General features: G+C 36.0%; 10 non-coding genes across 10 annotated transcripts; all 10 read right to left on the reverse strand.

Moving 5' to 3' along the window:
• Window positions 1–1,443: 1,443 nt before the first annotated feature.
• On the reverse strand, window positions 1,444–1,515 carry TRNAA-UGC (transfer RNA alanine (anticodon UGC)). The gene has a single exon. It is a non-coding gene; the product is annotated as a tRNA-Ala (tRNA).
• Window positions 1,516–2,575: 1,060 nt separating this feature from the next.
• TRNAA-UGC (transfer RNA alanine (anticodon UGC)) lies at window positions 2,576–2,647 on the reverse strand. Its single transcript has one exon. It is a non-coding gene; the product is annotated as a tRNA-Ala (tRNA).
• A 2,321-nt stretch (window positions 2,648–4,968) lies between these two features.
• TRNAA-UGC (transfer RNA alanine (anticodon UGC)) lies at window positions 4,969–5,040 on the reverse strand. Its single transcript has one exon. It is a non-coding gene; the product is annotated as a tRNA-Ala (tRNA).
• Window positions 5,041–6,105: 1,065 nt separating this feature from the next.
• TRNAA-UGC (transfer RNA alanine (anticodon UGC)) lies at window positions 6,106–6,177 on the reverse strand. The gene has a single exon. It is a non-coding gene; the product is annotated as a tRNA-Ala (tRNA).
• A 1,064-nt stretch (window positions 6,178–7,241) lies between these two features.
• On the reverse strand, window positions 7,242–7,313 carry TRNAA-UGC (transfer RNA alanine (anticodon UGC)). Its single transcript has one exon. It is a non-coding gene; the product is annotated as a tRNA-Ala (tRNA).
• Window positions 7,314–8,377: 1,064 nt separating this feature from the next.
• On the reverse strand, window positions 8,378–8,449 carry TRNAA-UGC (transfer RNA alanine (anticodon UGC)). Its single transcript has one exon. It is a non-coding gene; the product is annotated as a tRNA-Ala (tRNA).
• Window positions 8,450–11,767: 3,318 nt separating this feature from the next.
• On the reverse strand, window positions 11,768–11,839 carry TRNAA-UGC (transfer RNA alanine (anticodon UGC)). Its single transcript has one exon. It is a non-coding gene; the product is annotated as a tRNA-Ala (tRNA).
• A 1,065-nt stretch (window positions 11,840–12,904) lies between these two features.
• On the reverse strand, window positions 12,905–12,976 carry TRNAA-UGC (transfer RNA alanine (anticodon UGC)). Its single transcript has one exon. It is a non-coding gene; the product is annotated as a tRNA-Ala (tRNA).
• A 2,321-nt stretch (window positions 12,977–15,297) lies between these two features.
• Window positions 15,298–15,369, reverse strand: TRNAA-UGC (transfer RNA alanine (anticodon UGC)). Its single transcript has one exon. It is a non-coding gene; the product is annotated as a tRNA-Ala (tRNA).
• A 1,065-nt stretch (window positions 15,370–16,434) lies between these two features.
• On the reverse strand, window positions 16,435–16,506 carry TRNAA-UGC (transfer RNA alanine (anticodon UGC)). The gene has a single exon. It is a non-coding gene; the product is annotated as a tRNA-Ala (tRNA).
• Window positions 16,507–17,964: the final 1,458 nt, after the last annotated feature.

Consider the following 17,964-nt stretch of genomic DNA (forward strand, 5'->3'; position numbering starts at 1 on the left):
GACTCTGTCCTCAGAAGGAAACCAGACACAGGATTTTTAAGACAAGAGAGGATTTGGAGCTTAAAGATTTTTCTTTGGATTGATACACTAATGTTGACATTGTTGTGTGATAATTACTAAATTGTAAAATTTTGACTTATTTAAAGAAGCTGTGACTAAAGCCGAGTTTGTGAATATTTTGAAAACATCACTTTTTGCCTACATATTTTTCTCGATACAATTCATCTTTTGGTGAATAAATTCTTCATTGGAACTATGTAAACAAAGTCACTCATGCCGACTCTTCTAAATTAAAATTAATTGCACCTGGAGATGCCGAGGATTAAACCCGGGGCCTCATACATGCAAAGCATGTGCTCTACCACTGAGCTACATCCCCATTACATTGCTGCAGCATTACAGAACACGACACACAAATAGAACCTCGGCTCATTCGAAAAAATAGCCTTGTCTATTTTTTTTTAATAAAGTTCGTCTGAGGACTGTAGATTGCAAAATAGTTAAAAGCCTCAGATGTATATTAACAGAGGTAATAGTTGGACACATTTAACCACATCCAATGATTGTTTAGGACTCCTAGCCTACGTATGGTAACTTAGTGTCAATTGTTATATCAGATGGCTTAAATGCCCTTCCATTTATGACTTTATTGGTCAAAATATGAAGTTCTTCACTAAGTATATCATCTTCTTATCCAAAAATTATCCTCTTTTACTCGGGGAATGAGGACCTATAATCGATTTACTGACACCTCATGGACACCAGGCACCAGATTTTCTGAGACAGCAGTGAACAGGATCTTAGCAGATGTTTAATTAAGTTTGCTCACTCAACTCTAAATTGTTCAAAATCAAAACCTGAATTGCATTTTCTTTTCGGCTAAACGTTCCAAGCTGTGGAAGGTCCATGTTGGACTCTTTTCTAAAACATCAGCCTTGAAACAATTTTAATAAAGCTTCTGTAGCCAAAGAAATGAAATTCTCATGAGAAGTCACTAAAACTACGAATGTGAGGTCGAGGAAACTTCCCGAAACTCTAGAATTTAAGTAGGATACGCCATATACACTATTAAAAACCCACTTAGAGAAGTTGGCAACGCTATGCTATTTTCTTTGGGAATAAGGAAATCTAATGCAGACTCTGTCCTCAGAAGGAAACCAGACACAGGATTTTTAAGACAAGAGAGGATTTGGAGCTTAAAGATTTTTCTTTGGATTGATACACTAATGTTGACATTGTTGTGTGATAATTACTAAATTGTAAAATTTTGACTTATTTAAAGAAGCTGTGACTAAAGCCGAGTTTGTGAATATTTTGAAAACATCACTTTTTGCCTACATATTTTTCTCGATACAATTCATCTTTTGGTGAATAAATTCTTCATTGGAACTATGTAAACAAAGTCACTCATGCCGACTCTTCTAAATTAAAATTAATTGCACCTGGAGATGCCGGGGATTGAACCCGGGGCCTCATACATGCAAAGCATGCGCTCTACCACTGAGCTACATCCCCATTACATTGCTGCAGCATTACAGAACACGACACACAAATAGAACCTCGGCTCATTCGAAAAAATAGTCTATTTTTTTTTAATAAAGTTCGTCTGAGGACTGTAGATTGCAAAATAGTTAAAAGCCTCAGATGTATATTAACAGAGGTAATAGTTGGACACATTTAACCACATCCAATGATTGTTTAGGACTCCTATCCTACGTATGGTAACTTAGTGTCAATTGTTATATCAGATGGCTTAAATGCCCTTCCATTTATGACTTTATTGGTCAAAATATGAAGTTCTTCACTAAGTATATCATCTTCTTATCCAAAAATTATCCTCTTTTACTCGGGGAATGAGGACCTATAATCGATTTACTGACACCTCATGGACACCAGGCACCAGATTTTCTGAGACAGCAGTGAACAGGATCTTAGCAGATGTTTAATTAAGTTTGCTCACTCAACTCTAAATTGTTCAAAATCAAAACCTGAATTGCATTTTCTTTTCGGCTAAACGTTCCAAGCTGTGGAAGGAGCTATGTTGGACTCTTTTCTAAAACATCAGCCTTGAAACAATTTTAATAAAGCTTCTGTAGCCAAAGAAATGAAATTCTCATGAGAAGTCACTAAAACTACGAATGTGAGGTCAAGGAAACTTCCCGAAACTCTAGAATTTAAGTAGGATACGCCATATACACTATTAAAAACCCACTTAGAGAAGTTGGCAACGCTATGCTATTTTCCTTGGGAATAAGGAAATCTAATGCAGACTCTGTCCTCAGAAGGAAACCAGACACAGGATTTTTAAGACAAGAGAGGATTTGGAGCTTAAAGATTTTTCTTTGGATTGATACACTAATGTTGACATTGTTGTGTGATAATTACTAAATTGTAAAATTTTGACTTATTTAAAGAAGCTGTGACTAAAGCCGAGTTTGTGAATATTTTGAAAACATCACTTTTTGCCTACATATTTTTCTCGATACAATTCATCTTCTGGTGAATAAATTCTTCATTGGAACTATGTAAACAAAGTCACACATGCCGACTCTTCTAAATTAAAATTAATTGCACATGGAGATGCCGGGGATTGAACCCGGGGCCTCATACATGCAAAGCATGCGCTCTACCACTGAGCTACATCCCCATTACATTGCTGCAGCATTACAGAACACGACACACAAATAGAACCTCGGCTCATTCGAAAAAATAGCCTTGTCTATTTTTTTTTAATAAAGTTCGTCTGAGGACTGTAGATTGCAAAATAGTTAAAAGCCTCAGATGTATATTAACAGAGGTAATAGTTGGACACATTTAACCACATCCAATGATTGTTTAGGACTCCTAGCCTACGTATGGTAACTTAGTGTCAATTGTTATATCAGATGGCTTAAATGCCCTTCCATTTATGACTTTATTGGTCAAAATATGAAGTTCTTCACTAAGTATATCATCTTCTTATCCAAAAATTATCCTCTTTTACTCGGGGAATGAGGACCTATAATCGATTTACTGACACCTCATGGACACCAGGCACCAGATTTTCTGAGACAGCAGTGAACAGGATCTTAGCAGATGTTTAATTAAGTTTGCTCACTCAACTCTAAATTGTTCAAAATCAAAACCTGAATTGCATTTTCTTTTCGGCTAAACGTTCCAAGCTGTGGAAGGAGCTATGTTCTACTCTTTTCTAAAACATCAGCCTTGAAACAATTTTAATAAAGCTTCTGTAGCCAAAGAAATGAAATTCTCATGAGAAGTCACTAAAACTACGAATGTGAGGTCAAGGAAACTTCCCGAAACTCTAGAATTTAAGTAGGATACGCCATATACACTATTAAAACCCCACTTAGAGAAGTTGGCAACGCTATGCTATTTTCTTTGGGAATAAGGAAATCTAATGCAGACTCTGTCCTCAGAAGGAAACCAGACACAGGATTTTTAAGACAAGAGAGGATTTGGAGCTTAAAGATTTTTCTTTGGATTGATACACTAATGTTGACATTGTTGTGTGATAATTACTAAATTGTAAAATTTTGACTTTATTGGTCAAAATATGAAGTTCTTCACTAAGTATATCATCTTCTTATCCAAAAATTATCCTCTTTTACTCGGGGAATGAGGACCTATAATCGATTTACTGACACCTCATGGACACCAGGCACCAGATTTTCTGAGACTGCAGTGAACAGGATCTTAGCAGATGTTTAATTAAGTTTGCTCACTCAACTCTAAATTGTTCAAAATCAAAACCTGAATTGCATTTTCTTTTCGGCTAAACGTTCCAAGCTGTGGAAGGAGCTATGTTCTACTCTTTTCTAAAACATCAGCCTTGAAACAATTTTAATAAAGCTTCTGTAGCCAAAGAAATGAAATTCTCATGAGAAGTCACTAAAACTACGAATGTGAGGTCAAGGAAACTTCCCGAAACTCTAGAATTTAAGTAGGATACGCCATATACACTATTAAAACCCCACTTAGAGAAGTTGGCAACGCTATGCTATTTTCTTTGGGAATAAGGAAATCTAATGCAGACTCTGTCCTCAGAAGGAAACCAGACACAGGATTTTTAAGACAAGAGAGGATTTGGAGCTTAAAGATTTTTCTTTGGATTGATACACTAATGTTGACATTGTTGTGTGATAATTACTAAATTGTAAAATTTTGACTTTATTGGTCAAAATATGAAGTTCTTCACTAAGTATATCATCTTCTTATCCAAAAATTATCCTCTTTTACTCGGGGAATGAGGACCTATAATCGATTTACTGACACCTCATGGACACCAGGCACCAGATTTTCTGAGACAGCAGTGAACAGGATCTTAGCAGATGTTTAATTAAGTTTGCTCACTCAACTCTAAATTGTTCAAAATCAAAACCTGAATTGCATTTTCTTTTCCGCTAAACGTTCCAAGCTGTGGAAGGAGCTATGCTGGACTCTTTTCTAAAACATCAGCCTTGAAACAATTTTAATAAAGCTTCTGTAGCCAAAGAAATGAAATTCTCATGAGAAGTCACTAAAACTACGAATGTGAGGTCAAGGAAACTTCCCGAAACTCTAGAATTTAAGTAGGATACGCCATATACACTATTAAAAACCCACTTAGAGAAGTTGGCAACGCTATGCTATTTTCTTTGGGAATAAGGAAATCTAATGCAGACTCTGTCCTCAGAAGGAAACCAGACACAGGATTTTTAAGACAAGAGAGGATTTGGAGCTTAAAGATTTTTCTTTGGATTGATACACTAATGTTGACATTGTTGTGTGATAATTACTAAATTGTAAAATTTTGACTTATTTAAAGAAGCTGTGACTAAAGCCGAGTTTGTGAATATTTTGAAAACATCACTTTTTGCCTACATATTTTTCTCGATACAATTCATCTTCTGGTGAATAAATTCTTCATTGGAACTATGTAAACAAAGTCACTCATGCCGACTCTTCTAAATTAAAATTAATTGCACCTGGAGATGCCGGGGATTGAACCCGGGGCCTCATACATGCAAAGCATGCGCTCTACCACTGAGCTACATCCCCATTACACTGTTGCAGCATTACAGAACACGACACACAAATAGAACCTCGGCTCATTCGAAAAAATAGCCTTGTCTATTTTTTTTTAATAAAGTTCGTCTGAGGACTGTAGATTGCAAAATAGTTAAAAGCCTCAGATGTATATTAACAGAGGTAATAGTTGGACACATTTAACCACATCCAATGATTGTTTAGGACTCCTAGCCTACGTATGGTAACTTAGTGTCAATTGTTATATCAGATGGCTTAAATGCCCTTCCATTTATGACTTTATTGGTCAAAATATGAAGTTCTTCACTAAGTATATCATCTTCTTATCCAAAAATTATCCTCTTTTACTCGGGGAATGAGGACCTATAATCGATTTACTGACACCTCATGGACACCAGGCACCAGATTTTCTGAGACAGCAGTGAACAGGATCTTAGCAGATGTTTAATTAAGTTTGCTCACTCAATTCTAAATTGTTCAAAATCAAAACCTGAATTGCATTTTCTTTTCGGCTAAACGTTCCAAGCTGTGGAAGGAGCTATGTTGGACTCTTTTCTAAAACATCAGCCTTGAAACAATTTTAATAAAGCTTCTGTAGCCAAAGAAATGAAATTCTCATGAGAAGTCACTAAAACTACAAATGTGAGGTCAAGGAAACTTCCCGAAACTCTAGAATTTAAGTAGGATACGCCATATACACTATTAAAAACCCACTTAGAGAAGTTGGCAACGCTATGCTATTTTCTTTGGGAATAAGGAAATCTAATGCAGACTCTGTCCTCAGAAGGAAACCAGACACAGGATTTTTAAGACAAGAGAGGATTTGGAGCTTAAAGATTTTTCTTTGGATTGATACACTAATGTTGACATTGTTGTGTGATAATTACTAAATTGTAAAATTTTGACTTATTTAAAGAAGCTGTGACTAAAGCCGAGTTTGTGAATATTTTGAAAACATCACTTTTTGCCTACATATTTTTCTCGATACAATTCATCTTCTGGTGAATAAATTCTTCATTGGAACTATGTAAACAAAGTCACTCATGCCGACTCTTCTAAATTAAAATTAATTGCACCTGGAGATGCCGGGGATTGAACCCGGGGCCTCATATATGCAAAGCATGCGCTCTACCACTGAGCTACATCCCCATTACACTGTTGCAGCATTACAGAACACGACACACAAATAGAACCTCGGCTCATTCGAAAAAATAGCCTTGTCTATTTTTTTTAATAAAGTTCGTCTGAGGACTGTAGATTGCAAAATAGTTAAAAGCCTCAGATGTATATTAACAGAGGTAATAGTTGGACACATTTAACCACATCCAATGATTGTTTAGGACTCCTAGCCTACGTATGGTAACTTAGTGTCAATTGTTATATCAGATGGCTTAAATGCCCTTCCATTTATGACTTTATTGGTCAAAATATGAAGTTCTTCACTAAGTATATCATCTTCTTATCCAAAAATTATCCTCTTTTACTCGGGGAGTGAGGACCTATAATCGATTTACTGACACCTCATGGACACCAGGCACCAGATTTTCTGAGACAGCAGTGAACAGGATCTTAGCAGATGTTTAATTAAGTTTGCTCACTCAACTCTAAATTGTTCAAAATCAAAACCTGAATTGCATTTTCTTTTCGGCTAAACGTTCCAAGCTGTGGAAGGAGCTATGTTGGACTCTTTTCTAAAACATCAGCCTTGAAACAATTTTAATAAAGCTTCTGTAGCCAAAGAAATGAAATTCTCATGAGAAGTCACTAAAACTACGAATGTGAGGTCAAGGAAACTTCCCGAAACTCTAGAATTTAAGTAGGATACGCCATATACACTATTAAAAACCCACTTAGAGAAGTTGGCAACGCTATGCTATTTTCTTTTGGAATAAGGAAATCTAATGCAGACTCTGTCCTCAGAAGGAAACCAGACACAGGATTTTTAAGACAAGAGAGGATTTGGAGCTTAAAGATTTTTCTTTGGATTGATACACTAATGTTGACATTGTTGTGTGATAATTACTAAATTGTAAAATTTTGACTTATTTAAAGAAGCTGTGACTAAAGCCGAGTTTGTGAATATTTTGAAAACATCACTTTTTGCCTACATATTTTTCTCGATACAATTCATCTTCTGGTGAATAAATTCTTCATTGGAACTATGTAAACAAAGTCACTCATGCCGACTCTTCTAAATTAAAATTAATTTCACCTGGAGATGCCGGGGATTGAACCCGGGGCCTCATACATGCAAAGCATGCGCTCTACCACTGAGCTACATCCCCATTACATTGCTGCAGCATTACAGAACACGACACACAAATAGAACCTCGGCTCATTCGAAAAAATAGCCTTGTCTATTTTTTTTTAATAAAGTTCGTCTGAGGACTGTAGATTGCAAAATAGTTAAAAGCCTCAGATGTATATTAACAGAGGTAATAGTTGGACACATTTAACCACATCCAATGATTGTTTAGGACTCCTAGCCTACGTATGGTAACTTAGTGTCAATTGTTATATCAGATGGCTTAAATGCCCTTCCATTTATGACTTTATTGGTCAAAATATGAAGTTCTTCACTAAGTATATCATCTTCTTATCCAAAAATTATCCTCTTTTACTAGGGGAATGAGGACCTATAATCGATTTACTGACACCTCATGGACACCAGGCACCAGATTTTCTGAGACAGCAGTGAACAGGATCTTAGCAGATGTTTAATTAAGTTTGCTCACTCAACTCTAAATTGTTCAAAATCAAAACCTGAATTGCATTTTCTTTTCGGCTAAACGTTCCAAGCTGTGGAAGGTCCATGTTGGACTCTTTTCTAAAACATCAGCCTTGAAACAATTTTAATAAAGCTTCTGTAGCCAAAGAAATGAAATTCTCATGAGAAGTCACTAAAACTACGAATGTGAGGTCAAGGAAACTTCCCGAAACTCTAGAATTTAAGTAGGATACGCCATATACACTATTAAAAACCCACTTAGAGAAGTTGGCAACGCTATGCTATTTTCTTTGGGAATAAGGAAATCTAATGCAGACTCTGTCCTCAGAAGGAAACCAGACACAGGATTTTTAAGACAAGAGAGGATTTGGAGCTTAAAGATTTTTCTTTGGATTGATACACTAATGTTGACATTGTTGTGTGATAATTACTAAATTGTAAAATTTTGACTTATTTAAAGAAGCTGTGACTAAAGCCGAGTTTGTGAATATTTTGAAAACATCACTTTTTGCCTACATATTTTTCTCGATACAATTCATCTTCTGGTGAATAAATTCTTCATTGGAACTATGTAAACAAAGTCACTCATGCCGACTCTTCTAAATTAAAATTAATTGCACCTGGAGATGCTGGGGATTGAACCCGGGGCCTCATACATGCAAAGCATGCGCTCTACCACTGAGCTACATCCCCATTACATTGCTGCAGCATTACAGAACACGACACACAAATAGAACCTCGGCTCATTCGAAAAAAATAGCCTTGTCTATTTTTTTTAATAAAGTTCGTCTGAGGACTGTAGATTGCAAAATAGTTAAAAGCCTCAGATGTATATTAACAGAGGTAATAGTTGGACACATTTAACCACATCCAATGATTGTTTAGGACTCCTAGCCTACGTATGGTAACTTAGTGTCAATTGTTATATCAGATGGCTTAAATGCCCTTCCATTTATGACTTTATTGGTCAAAATATGAAGTTCTTCACTAAGTATATCATCTTCTTATCCAAAAATTATCCTCTTTTACTAGGGGAATGAGGACCTATAATCGATTTACTGACACCTCATGGACACCAGGCACCAGATTTTCTGAGACAGCAGTGAACAGGATCTTAGCAGATGTTTAATTAAGTTTGCTCACTCAACTCTAAATTGTTCAAAATCAAAACCTGAATTGCATTTTCTTTTCGGCTAAACGTTCCAAGCTGTGGAAGGTCCATGTTGGACTCTTTTCTAAAACATCAGCCTTGAAACAATTTTAATAAAGCTTCTGTAGCCAAAGAAATGAAATTCTCATGAGAAGTCACTAAAACTACGAATGTGAGGTCAAGGAAACTTCCCGAAACTCTAGAATTTAAGTAGGATACGCCATATACACTATTAAAAACCCACTTAGAGAAGCTATGCTATTTTCTTTGGGAATAAGGAAATCTAATGCAGACTCTGTCCTCAGAAGGAAACCAGACACAGGATTTTTAAGACAAGAGAGGATTTGGAGCTTAAAGATTTTTCTTTGGATTGATACACTAATGTTGACATTGTTGTGTGATAATTACTAAATTGTAAAATTTTGACTTATTTAAAGAAGCTGTGACTAAAGCCGAGTTTGTGAATATTTTGAAAACATCACTTTTTGCCTACATATTTTTCTCGATACAATTCATCTTTTGGTGAATAAATTCTTCATTGGAACTATGTAAACAAAGTCACTCATGCCGACTCTTCTAAATTAAAATTAATTGCACCTGGAGATGCCGAGGATTAAACCCGGGGCCTCATACATGCAAAGCATGCGCTCTACCACTGAGCTACATCCCCATTACATTGCTGCAGCATTACAGAACACGACACACAAATAGAACCTCGGCTCATTCGAAAAAATAGCCTTGTCTATTTTTTTTTAATAAAGTTCGTCTGAGGACTGTAGATTGCAAAATAGTTAAAAGCCTCAGATGTATATTAACAGAGGTAATAGTTGGACACATTTAACCACATCCAATGATTGTTTAGGACTCCTAGCCTACGTATGGTAACTTAGTGTCAATTGTTATATCAGATGGCTTAAATGCCCTTCCATTTATGACTTTATTGGTCAAAATATGAAGTTCTTCACTAAGTATATCATCTTCTTATCCAAAAATTATCCTCTTTTACTAGGGGAATGAGGACCTATAATCGATTTACTGACACCTCATGGACACCAGGCACCAGATTTTCTGAGACAGCAGTGAACAGGATCTTAGCAGATGTTTAATTAAGTTTGCTCACTCAACTCTAAATTGTTCAAAATCAAAACCTGAATTGCATTTTCTTTTCGGCTAAACGTTCCAAGCTGTGGAAGGTCCATGTTGGACTCTTTTCTAAAACATCAGCCTTGAAACAATTTTAATAAAGCTTCTGTAGCCAAAGAAATGAAATTCTCATGAGAAGTCACTAAAACTACGAATGTGAGGTCAAGGAAACTTCCCGAAACTCTAGAATTTAAGTAGGATACGCCATATACACTATTAAAAACCCACTTAGAGAAGCTATGCTATTTTCTTTGGGAATAAGGAAATCTAATGCAGACTCTGTCCTCAGAAGGAAACCAGACACAGGATTTTTAAGACAAGAGAGGATTTGGAGCTTAAAGATTTTTCTTTGGATTGATACACTAATGTTGACATTGTTGTGTGATAATTACTAAATTGTAAAATTTTGACTTATTTAAAGAAGCTGTGACTAAAGCCGAGTTTGTGAATATTTTGAAAACATCACTTTTTGCCTACATATTTTTCTCGATACAATTCATCTTTTGGTGAATAAATTCTTCATTGGAACTATGTAAACAAAGTCACTCATGCCGACTCTTCTAAATTAAAATTAATTGCACCTGGAGATGCCGAGGATTAAACCCGGGGCCTCATACATGCAAAGCATGCGCTCTACCACTGAGCTACATCCCCATTACATTGCTGCAGCATTACAGAACACGACACACAAATAGAACCTCGGCTCATTCGAAAAAATAGCCTTGTCTATTTTTTTTTAATAAAGTTCGTCTGAGGACTGTAGATTGCAAAATAGTTAAAAGCCTCAGATGTATATTAACAGAGGTAATAGTTGGACACATTTAACCACATCCAATGATTGTTTAGGACTCCTAGCCTACGTATGGTAACTTAGTGTCAATTGTTATATCAGATGGCTTAAATGCCCTTCCATTTATGACTTTATTGGTCAAAATATGAAGTTCTTCACTAAGTATATCATCTTCTTATCCAAAAATTATCCTCTTTTACTCGGGGAATGAGGACCTATAATCGATTTACTGACACCTCATGGACACCAGGCACCAGATTTTCTGAGACAGCAGTGAACAGGATCTTAGCAGATGTTTAATTAAGTTTGCTCACTCAACTCTAAATTGTTCAAAATCAAAACCTGAATTGCATTTTCTTTTCGGCTAAACGTTCCAAGCTGTGGAAGGTCCATGTTGGACTCTTTTCTAAAACATCAGCCTTGAAACAATTTTAATAAAGCTTCTGTAGCCAAAGAAATGAAATTCTCATGAGAAGTCACTAAAACTACGAATGTGAGGTCGAGGAAACTTCCCGAAACTCTAGAATTTAAGTAGGATACGCCATATACACTATTAAAAACCCACTTAGAGAAGTTGGCAACGCTATGCTATTTTCTTTGGGAATAAGGAAATCTAATGCAGACTCTGTCCTCAGAAGGAAACCAGACACAGGATTTTTAAGACAAGAGAGGATTTGGAGCTTAAAGATTTTTCTTTGGATTGATACACTAATGTTGACATTGTTGTGTGATAATTACTAAATTGTAAAATTTTGACTTATTTAAAGAAGCTGTGACTAAAGCCGAGTTTGTGAATATTTTGAAAACATCACTTTTTGCCTACATATTTTTCTCGATACAATTCATCTTTTGGTGAATAAATTCTTCATTGGAACTATGTAAACAAAGTCACTCATGCCGACTCTTCTAAATTAAAATTAATTGCACCTGGAGATGCCGGGGATTGAACCCGGGGCCTCATACATGCAAAGCATGCGCTCTACCACTGAGCTACATCCCCATTACATTGCTACAGCATTACAGAACACGACACACAAATAGAACCTCGGCTCATTCGAAAAAATAGCCTTGTCTATTTTTTTTTAATAAAGTTCGTCTGAGGACTGTAGATTGCAAAATAGTTAAAAGCCTCAGATGTATATTAACAGAGGTAATAGTTGGACACATTTAACCACATCCAATGATTGTTTAGGACTCCTATCCTACGTATGGTAACTTAGTGTCAATTGTTATATCAGATGGCTTAAATGCCCTTCCATTTATGACTTTATTGGTCAAAATATGAAGTTCTTCACTAAGTATATCATCTTCTTATCCAAAAATTATCCTCTTTTACTCGGGGAATGAGGACCTATAATCGATTTACTGACACCTCATGGACACCAGGCACCAGATTTTCTGAGACAGCAGTGAACAGGATCTTAGCAGATGTTTAATTAAGTTTGCTCACTCAACTCTAAATTGTTCAAAATCAAAACCTGAATTGCATTTTCTTTTCGGCTAAACGTTCCAAGCTGTGGAAGGAGCTATGTTGGACTCTTTTCTAAAACATCAGCCTTGAAACAATTTTAATAAAGCTTCTGTAGCCAAAGAAATGAAATTCTCATGAGAAGTCACTAAAACTACGAATGTGAGGTCAAGGAAACTTCCCGAAACTCTAGAATTTAAGTAGGATACGCCATATACACTATTAAAAACCCACTTAGAGAAGTTGGCAACGCTATGCTATTTTCCTTGGGAATAAGGAAATCTAATGCAGACTCTGTCCTCAGAAGGAAACCAGACACAGGATTTTTAAGACAAGAGAGGATTTGGAGCTTAAAGATTTTTCTTTGGATTGATACACTAATGTTGACATTGTTGTGTGATAATTACTAAATTGTAAAATTTTGACTTATTTAAAGAAGCTGTGACTAAAGCCGAGTTTGTGAATATTTTGAAAACATCACTTTTTGCCTACATATTTTTCTCGATACAATTCATCTTCTGGTGAATAAATTCTTCATTGGAACTATGTAAACAAAGTCACACATGCCGACTCTTCTAAATTAAAATTAATTGCACCTGGAGATGCCGGGGATTGAACCCGGGGCCTCATACATGCAAAGCATGCGCTCTACCACTGAGCTACATCCCCATTACATTGCTGCAGCATTACAGAACACGACACACAAATAGAACCTCGGCTCATTCGAAAAAATAGCCTTGTCTATTTTTTTTTAATAAAGTTCGTCTGAGGACTGTAGATTGCAAAATAGTTAAAAGCCTCAGATGTATATTAACAGAGGTAATAGTTGGACACATTTAACCACATCCAATGATTGTTTAGGACTCCTAGCCTACGTATGGTAACTTAGTGTCAATTGTTATATCAGATGGCTTAAATGCCCTTCCATTTATGACTTTATTGGTCAAAATATGAAGTTCTTCACTAAGTATATCATCTTCTTATCCAAAAATTATCCTCTTTTACTCGGGGAATGAGGACCTATAATCGATTTACTGACACCTCATGGACACCAGGCACCAGATTTTCTGAGACAGCAGTGAACAGGATCTTAGCAGATGTTTAATTAAGTTTGCTCACTCAACTCTAAATTGTTCAAAATCAAAACCTGAATTGCATTTTCTTTTCGGCTAAACGTTCCAAGCTGTGGAAGGAGCTATGTTCTACTCTTTTCTAAAACATCAGCCTTGAAACAATTTTAATAAAGCTTCTGTAGCCAAAGAAATGAAATTCTCATGAGAAGTCACTAAAACTACGAATGTGAGGTCAAGGAAACTTCCCGAAACTCTAGAATTTAAGTAGGATACGCCATATACACTATTAAAACCCCACTTAGAGAAGTTGGCAACGCTATGCTATTTTCTTTGGGAATAAGGAAATCTAATGCAGACTCTGTCCTCAGAAGGAAACCAGACACAGGATTTTTAAGACAAGAGAGGATTTGGAGCTTAAAGATTTTTCTTTGGATTGATACACTAATGTTGACATTGTTGTGTGATAATTACTAAATTGTAAAATTTTGACTTTATTGGTCAAAATATGAAGTTCTTCACTAAGTATATCATCTTCTTATCCAAAAATTATCCTCTTTTACTCGGGGAATGAGGACCTATAATCGATTTACTGACACCTCATGGACACCAGGCACCAGATTTTCTGAGACTGCAGTGAACAGGATCTTAGCAGATGTTTAATTAAGTTTGCTCACTCAACTCTAAATTGTTCAAAATCAAAACCTGAATTGCATTTTCTTTTCGGCTAAACGTTCCAAGCTGTGGAAGGAGCTATGTTCTACTCTTTTCTAAAACATCAGCCTTGAAACAATTTTAATAAAGCTTCTGTAGCCAAAGAAATGAAATTCTCATGAGAAGTCACTAAAACTACGAATGTGAGGTCAAGGAAACTTCCCGAAACTCTAGAATTTAAGTAGGATACGCCATATACACTATTAAAACCCCACTTAGAGAAGTTGGCAACGCTATGCTATTTTCTTTGGGAATAAGGAAATCTAATGCAGACTCTGTCCTCAGAAGGAAACCAGACACAGGATTTTTAAGACAAGAGAGGATTTGGAGCTTAAAGATTTTTCTTTGGATTGATACACTAATGTTGACATTGTTGTGTGATAATTACTAAATTGTAAAATTTTGACTTTATTGGTCAAAATATGAAGTTCTTCACTAAGTATATCATCTTCTTATCCAAAAATTATCCTCTTTTACTCGGGGAATGAGGACCTATAATCGATTTACTGACACCTCATGGACACCAGGCACCAGATTTTCTGAGACAGCAGTGAACAGGATCTTAGCAGATGTTTAATTAAGTTTGCTCACTCAACTCTAAATTGTTCAAAATCAAAACCTGAATTGCATTTTCTTTTCCGCTAAACGTTCCAAGCTGTGGAAGGAGCTATGCTGGACTCTTTTCTAAAACATCAGCCTTGAAACAATTTTAATAAAGCTTCTGTAGCCAAAGAAATGAAATTCTCATGAGAAGTCACTAAAACTACGAATGTGAGGTCAAGGAAACTTCCCGAAACTCTAGAATTTAAGTAGGATACGCCATATACACTATTAAAAACCCACTTAGAGAAGTTGGCAACGCTATGCTATTTTCTTTGTGAATAAGGAAATCTAATGCGGACTCTGTCCTCAGAAGGAAACCAGACACAGGATTTTTAAGACAAGAGAGGATTTGGAGCTTAAAGATTTTTCTTTGGATTGATACACTAATGTTGACATTGTTGTGTGATAATTACTAAATTGTAAAATTTTGACTTATTTAAAGAAGCTGTGACTAAAGCCGAGTTTGTGAATATTTTGAAAACATCACTTTTTGCCTACATATTTTTCTCGATACAATTCATCTTCTGGTGAATAAATTCTTCATTGGAACTATGTAAACAAAGTCACTCATGCCGACTCTTCTAAATTAAAATTAATTGCACCTGGAGATGCCGGGGATTGAACCCGGGGCCTCATACATGCAAAGCATGCGCTCTACCACTGAGCTACATCCCCATTACATTGCTGCAGCATTACAGAACACGACACACAAATAGAACCTCGGCTCATTCGAAAAAATAGCCTTGTCTATTTTTTTTTAATAAAGTTCGTCTGAGGACTGTAGATTGCAAAATAGTTAAAAGCCTCAGATGTATATTAACAGAGGTAATAGTTGGACACATTTAACCACATCCAATGATTGTTTAGGACTCCTATCCTACGTATGGTAACTTAGTGTCAATTGTTATATCAGATGGCTTAAATGCCCTTCCATTTATGACTTTATTGGTCAAAATATGAAGTTCTTCACTAAGTATATCATCTTCTTATCCAAAAATTATCCTCTTTTACTCGGGGAATGAGGACCTATAATCGATTTACTGACACCTCATGGACACCAGGCACCAGATTTTCTGAGACAGCAGTGAACAGGATCTTAGCAGATGTTTAATTAAGTTTGCTCACTCAACTCTAAATTGTTCAAAATCAAAACCTGAATTGCATTTTCTTTTCGGCTAAACGTTCCAAGCTGTGGAAGGAGCTATGTTGGACTCTTTTCTAAAACATCAGCCTTGAAACAATTTTAATAAAGCTTCTGTAGCCAAAGAAATGAAATTCTCATGAGAAGTCACTAAAACTACGAATGTGAGGTCAAGGAAACTTCCCGAAACTCTAGAATTTAAGTAGGATACGCCATATACACTATTAAAAACCCACTTAGAGAAGTTGGCAACGCTATGCTATTTTCCTTGGGAATAAGGAAATCTAATGCAGACTCTGTCCTCAGAAGGAAACCAGACACAGGATTTTTAAGACAAGAGAGGATTTGGAGCTTAAAGATTTTTCTTTGGATTGATACACTAATGTTGACATTGTTGTGTGATAATTACTAAATTGTAAAATTTTGACTTATTTAAAGAAGCTGTGACTAAAGCCGAGTTTGTGAATATTTTGAAAACATCACTTTTTGCCTACATATTTTTCTCGATACAATTCATCTTCTGGTGAATAAATTCTTCATTGGAACTATGTAAACAAAGTCACACATGCCGACTCTTCTAAATTAAAATTAATTGCACCTGGAGATGCCGGGGATTGAACCCGGGGCCTCATACATGCAAAGCATGCGCTCTACCACTGAGCTACATCCCCATTACATTGCTGCAGCATTACAGAACACGACACACAAATAGAACCTCGGCTCATTCGAAAAAATAGCCTTGTCTATTTTTTTTTAATAAAGTTCGTCTGAGGACTGTAGATTGCAAAATAGTTAAAAGCCTCAGATGTATATTAACAGAGGTAATAGTTGGACACATTTAACCACATCCAATGATTGTTTAGGACTCCTAGCCTACGTATGGTAACTTAGTGTCAATTGTTATATCAGATGGCTTAAATGCCCTTCCATTTATGACTTTATTGGTCAAAATATGAAGTTCTTCACTAAGTATATCATCTTCTTATCCAAAAATTATCCTCTTTTACTCGGGGAATGAGGACCTATAATCGATTTACTGACACCTCATGGACACCAGGCACCAGATTTTCTGAGACAGCAGTGAACAGGATCTTAGCAGATGTTTAATTAAGTTTGCTCACTCAACTCTAAATTGTTCAAAATCAAAACCTGAATTGCATTTTCTTTTCGGCTAAACGTTCCAAGCTGTGGAAGGAGCTATGTTCTACTCTTTTCTAAAACATCAGCCTTGAAACAATTTTAATAAAGCTTCTGTAGCCAAAGAAATGAAATTCTCATGAGAAGTCACTAAAACTACGAATGTGAGGTCAAGGAAACTTCCCGAAACTCTAGAATTTAAGTAGGATACGCCATATACACTATTAAAACCCCACTTAGAGAAGTTGGCAACGCTATGCTATTTTCTTTGGGAATAAGGAAATCTAATGCAGACTCTGTCCTCAGAAGGAAACCAGACACAGGATTTTTAAGACAAGAGAGGATTTGGAGCTTAAAGATTTTTCTTTGGATTGATACACTAATGTTGACATTGTTGTGTGATAATTACTAAATTGTAAAATTTTGACTTTATTGGTCAAAATATGAAGTTCTTCACTAAGTATATCATCTTCTTATCCAAAAATTATCCTCTTTTACTCGGGGAATGAGGACCTATAATCGATTTACTGACACCTCATGGACACCAGGCACCAGATTTTCTGAGACTGCAGTGAACAGGATCTTAGCAGATGTTTAATTAAGTTTGCTCACTCAACTCTAAATTGTTCAAAATCAAAACCTGAATTGCATTTTCTTTTCGGCTAAACGTTCCAAGCTGTGGAAGGAGCTATGTTCTACTCTTTTCTAAAACATCAGCCTTGAAACAATTTTAATAAAGCTTCTGTAGCCAAAGAAATGAAATTCTCATGAGAAGTCACTAAAACTACGAATGTGAGGTCAAGGAAACTTCCCGAAACTCTAGAATTTAAGTAGGATACGCCATATACACTATTAAAACCCCACTTAGAGAAGTTGGCAACGCTATGCTATTTTCTTTGGGAATAAGGAAATCTAATGCAGACTCTGTCCTCAGAAGGAAACCAGACACAGGATTTTTAAGACAAGAGAGGATTTGGAGCTTAAAGATTTTT

The sequence above is a fragment of the Pelobates fuscus genome, chromosome 12 (assembly GCF_036172605.1).
Source record: "Pelobates fuscus isolate aPelFus1 chromosome 12, aPelFus1.pri, whole genome shotgun sequence".
Classification (NCBI taxonomy): domain Eukaryota; kingdom Metazoa; phylum Chordata; class Amphibia; order Anura; family Pelobatidae; genus Pelobates; species Pelobates fuscus.